Source organism: Desmodus rotundus, chromosome 2, assembly GCF_022682495.2.
Source record: "Desmodus rotundus isolate HL8 chromosome 2, HLdesRot8A.1, whole genome shotgun sequence".
NCBI lineage: Eukaryota > Metazoa > Chordata > Mammalia > Chiroptera > Phyllostomidae > Desmodus > Desmodus rotundus.
In genome coordinates this window covers 172996865-173003027 of record NC_071388.1, presented here as the reverse complement: position 1 = coordinate 173003027, position 6163 = coordinate 172996865, and positions in this window count along the sequence as shown.

The following is a 6163-nucleotide window of genomic DNA, read 5'->3' as shown; positions in this document are numbered from 1 at the left end:
GGAAGAATAGTTTGGATGCTACTACAGGCAGGAAAGTACAATAGCTCAGACTAGGGAAATAGCTGATAAAGTGGTGAATAGTAGTCAGATTTGGGCTGTATTTTGCAAGTACAGCTGAAAAGACACTGATGTATTTAATTCATGATGTGGGGAGGGAACTACATAACCCCTAATTTTTTGGTCTTAACACCTAGGTGAATGATTGTGTTAAATATGGAAACTTTTCAATTTCATAAGTTGGTACAGTTTAATGTAAAAAAAAAAATAACAATCTATAATGATTATTATTTGGAACAAAATCATTGTTCCAAATAATTGTTATGCTATAATCGCTCCTAATTTAAAGTCAGGAGATGCAATGACAATTTTTAAATAGGCATAAGCTCAGAAATGACACTAATTTTAGCATTCATTGGTGAATCATTCCTGCAGCAATTGTTAATGTGAAGTTCCAGTACCAGCTTTCCATTTTCCTTATTCCTTCTACATTTATTTATTGGAATTCTTCTGTAAGAAGATTTTTCCCTTTTATTTATTTAATGTATTATGTTATTATGGATTCATGGATATTTTATTCTTTGGTTTATAATCTGTTATTATCATTATTAATTTATTGCTCTTACTGTCTTCCAGCTTTGGCCTTGGGAGCCAAAGTTCCCAAAAAAACTTTCCAAGTTGGCTCCTGTGTCCTTTTGACCCCCCCATTCTTTTTAATTTTTTTAACATTGAACTATATTTTTTAGGTTTATGGCACTATTATCTATTATTATGAAGATCTGAAGGGGCATAACAATATCTCCTTAACTAATATCTGTGTTAATTAGCCTTATAGAGCTGTATGCTACTAAGAGTTTAAAAAGAGGTTAGAGGCTATGTAATTCAACCCCCTACCCTGCCACCATTCAGTTCTGGGTTAGTGCTGATAAAGTAGGACTTACAACTTACAAGGCTGTATTTTTGTAACGGAATTTATATCTTCTTTTACGCTGAGCCATAATCTAATCCTTATTTTTTATATAACTATATATTCTACATAAGTATTTAACTTCTAAATGGTTAACAATAGCACTGAATAAACATTAGCAGAGCCTTCACCATTTTCCATATGACATGGTTTTAAATTTCTCCCACCATCCTGGTAATTCTGCTCTAAGTCCATTAGTAAGCACTAGAGCTAACCACAAGAAGTGATAAGATGTGATGTCACTATAATAGTACCACTTCCCTTGTTTTTTAAAAAAATTTTATTGTATTTTTTCACTACCCTTTGGTCTTCTATACTCCCCTCCCCCAACAGTTGCCACACTGAGTCCATGTGTCCCTTTTCCTTTTTGCTTAATCCGTCCACCCCCTAACCTCCCCTTAGCTGTCATCCTGTTCTTTATGAGTCTGTCTCTATTTTGCTTGTTAGTTCAGTTTGTTCATTAGATTTCACATATGAGTGAAATCATATGGCATTTGTCTTCCTCTGACTGGCTTATATCACTTGGCATAGTGTTTCCCAGGTCCATCCATACTTTTTAAAAATGCAGTCTAATATCATTTTAGCTATTTTGAAAGCCACTTTCACTGATTCACTTTATAGTTACTAAAACCTCAAGTCTTCAACATGTAGTGCTGTTAAATGATGGTTTTCCTTTCATGTACTTATTTAATTGAGTTATTAAACCAAAGTCTAATAGTTTTTAGACTTTGGTTTAAAGTCCAAAGTCCAAAGTTTTTTGTTTTAACTATAGAACCTCGTCTTGTTAGATTTTAGCCCATTGATTCACCTTGTCTAGGTCTTGATTGTCATGCAATATATTTCTCCTGCATTTTGTTCCCTATATCAATATATGTCATCAGTAAATATGACCCCAAATACTGCCATACTAATTTGAAGAAGACACATACAGCAACCCTGTATACACCAATGCAATTTAATAATCTTTCTAACAGAACAGACAGATGAGCAATTCCTGAAACAATTACATGGGTATTACAATGTTGAGGTGATAAATGTAAACATGTTCAGTGCTGGGAAGACTGGTCTAGGTAAAATATTCTAAAAGGAAGTCTGGAGTAGCATTGGGCCTGGAGTTAGGCAAGACTATAGCAAAGATTAATTCCCTTTCGTTTTGTTGTCAAAAGCAAAGTAGTGAGATGTGTGTGATTTTTATTTTACTCTCTAATCTCAGTTTCAGTTAAAAAATGACTCAACAGATACTTTGCTACGTGGCATTTAAATTTTTCTCATTTAGCTACAAATGAACACATGAGAATATAAACATCCAATTTAGAATACTGAATATCTTGGGGTATACAGCACATAATTCAACTGTATTTGGTTATGTTTTAGCTCTTGTTGGATTCACAGTTGATTATTTTATTCTTCATACTTATGCATATTCTAGAATAGTTCATATTTTAAAAGTAGTTTAGTAAAAATATTTGAATTTTATGTTTAGCATGGCAGTGTGATTTATTTCATTTATTGGTTCATTCAAGCTCATGATAAGCAGCTAATAGTTGTGGAAGTGACTTAACCTATAACTCTAAAGATTTATGTAATTTTAAGTTTAGCAGATAAGCCAAGTTTATTACTATGTCCTTTCACTCTAACTGCATAATTATCTTTTATGTTGTAAAAGATACATTCTTCTCAAATACAAGTATGAGTGTAAAGAAACATCATAAACACTGTAGAATGAACTCTTTCTAAAATATAAAATAAGAGGAATTTTATAGTATATACATTTTCTGACTTTCCAATTATAATTATATAGCTATAAATTTTCATTGACAACACATTTTGAAAAACCTCCAGGTTTTGCAAAAATTATGTATTTATGTTGACTATATTATCAAAGAGATAAGCATGCATTACTTTCTTCATTTTATAATTTTTTTAAATGGAAACAGAGAAGCCAGATGATTTATTAGCTATTGCCCAAGAAGATACTAGTATACCACCACTGCGTGAAAACCTCATACAATAACCCTGCTTTGAAACATTTGGCCCTCCAGTGAATTATCAAACCATATGCCTCTATCCTGGCACTTAAGAATCATAGGAAGTATATGAGAGTAACAAAGAGATTCACCCTCTCCCTCCTGTGTCAAAGAAACGTGAACCCCACACACTTGAAAAATAAGATCATCTGGTTATATTTTGTTTGCTTTTTTCTTTTGTAACTGAATAAAAAAATTAAAATTATAAAAAAAGAAAAATAATATCATCTGAGTATGGCAATTCCTCAAAAACTTAAACAGAATCATCCCAAGATCCAGCAATTCCACTTCTGGGTATATACCCAAAACAAGTGAAAGCAGGGATTTGAAAAGACACTTGTACAACCCATGTTTATAGCATTATTCACAGTAGTCAGAAGGTGGAAGCAACCCAGGTATCCATAGAAGGATGAATGGATAAACAAATGAGGTATATAAACACAATAGAATGTTATTCACCTTTAAAAGGAAGGATATTCTGACACATACTACAACATTGGATAAACCTTGTTGTCAATGCTAAGTGAAATAAGCCAGTCACAAAAGGACACATTCTGTGTGATCCCACTTACATGAAATACCTACCGTAGTTTAAGTCATAAAGACAGAATGGTGGTTGGCTTAGGTGGGGGCAGGGGAGGGAAATGGGGAATTAGCGTTCAATGGATACAGAGTTAGGGAAGATTTTCGGAGATGGGTGGTAATATGGTAGTGATGGTTGCACAATATAAATGTACTTAATACCATTGAACTATACACCTAAAAATGGTTAAAATCATCTAAGGGTAAATTTGTAAAATAAGCATAATCTCTCAGCAAACAAAGTAAAAAGGAAAATACCTTCCAAAGGTGAGACCTGATTGACAATGTTACCATTAATGAAAGAATGTTTCATATCAAAAGAGATATTTGTTAGCAAAGAAACTTAAAGAGGAGATAGGCAAATGACAGTGTATTTTCAGCACAGTCCAACCTATAATAAAGGTAAGAGAAGTATGTGACTCAAGCAGGAAGGGGTGCCTCAGGCTGAAAACATTAGCCATTAAAAGCACCAAACTCATTTATTTCTATTGTTTCCATTGAAATTTGGTCAATACAGAGAAGGTGTGAGGACCAGCAAGTTCAACTATTGTTAACTCCTTCATCATTGTGTTTCTCACAAATTAGTACATTAGTATAATGGTTTTTACATAGTTTATTAGCAAATTGAATGTATGACTAAGTATTCCACAGTCCAGACACTTCTGATAAACCAATTTCAAGCCTAGAAAAGAATCAGATGTTGAAACCCAGCAATTACACCAAGGTCCTGCTAGGCAAGCTACACCACCTTCCCCAAGCAACTTGCTCAATGCACACTTTCCATAATGCTGTATTGCAATTACCTGTTACTAGACTGGGTTAATTGAAGATAGAGAATGGATATTTTATCTCTAACAACTAATAAAGTTTCTAGCCCAAAGGGAAGAATCCAATACATATCTGATGAAATCCAATTTAGTGAGACATAATTAGAGAACAAGTATTGTAAAGATTCTTCTGTAAATAACTTTCCTCTAAAGTTTACAAATGGAAAGTTAGACAATAGCAGAGGCAAAATGAGCATATTTAGATTTATTTGGAACTGTCAGTTCAAGCTGAAGTTACAGTGGTGAGGCCGTATTTCGTTGAGAATGCCCATGAGTGCCACTCAAACCACATGATTTGGTCTGATAAAAGCCAAGACCTGTCCAGAGAGTACCCTTTCCCCCAGTAACTTCTCTAGTGCAATAATGAACATGGGAAATGTACACCTTCACTTGCCAAATATGTGGGACTGGTAAAGTGCCATTTCTTTCTACTAACATGCAATAAGAGGAAGAATAAAATTCCTTCCTAATGTGTCCTAGAGTTCTGCTGTTTCACACAGTGTAACACTCAGACTCAACACCAGCCAAAGGTGCCTAGATGAAGAATCTACCAATGATACTACCAGCACACACAACAAAGATAACTTGACAACACAGGAGAGCATTAGGTCACACCTGCTCAACATAATTCAAATTGCAAGCAAAAACAATGCCAGATGTGAAAGGTTCTGCATTCAGGCTAAATTCCAGTGCATAATAGAAAAAACTTCTGGCCTATTATACCCAATTGAATAGGATGACTAATTTTTTTCGCCTTTAGGTCCTAATTTTTTTTTCCTCTTTGGGGTCAACAATACAGCATAGGAAAAATAGGAGTTACTTGATCTTCTACAAATTAAGAAAACAGACTCCAGAGGCAGATGGTCTGATTTCTAATCCTAGCTCTGCACTTACTAGCTGTATGACCTGAACGTCACCCAAGTTCTATGAACCAGTTGCCTTGTGTAAAATGAAGACAGTAACTAGCACATGGGAGGGCTAAATAATCTGCAACAATGCCTGGCACATAGTGACACTTTATTGTTGTTATTGTTAATTGTGGTTATTGCCACAGATAAATGAAAATATTGGAGAACATGAGTTACACATAAATAACTTTCCAAACATTCTGGTAATTAGGAATTTACGCATCTGTATCTACCATTAGACTATATCTATGACTTCCCAAAAGTGATTTATTCATCTGTTTTTTTTTTTTTTTACCAAGAACTTCACACTCCAAGGCACAAGTATATGTACCAGCTGTGCCAACCTTGCATTTATAAGGTCCTTAGGACCTTTAAAAGGTCCTGGCTTAGTAAAACCTTAAAGCTTAGGAAAGAAGAAAGCCTCGGGATAAATCTATTTAAACAAATGTAATAAGCTCACATACCAATCAAAGCCAAAAAAAAGTGAAGGAGGTGCAAGAATCTGAAGACATACTATGCTGAAGTTGTGTACACAGTAGGCAAAGACCACATAATGTATTGCGAAGATAGGATATTAAAATTTTTAAGGTAAGTGAATATTCACCACAACCCCCCTTTTATTTTTCATAACAAAAACGAACCAGCCCCACATCTTTTACTTCAAGTGAAGTGGGAGTAACGTGTTACTACTTTCCGACCAGAAACGCTTGGGAACCAAACGCTTGGTTCTCTGGGAACCCTGTACTTGCGAGCGCCCCGAGTTTCCACCATCTTTTAAAATATTAGATATCTCAAGCCACACCGTTATGTTTGGTGAGAGTTCCTCCAAGATAGAATGACGAGCAATCTACCAAT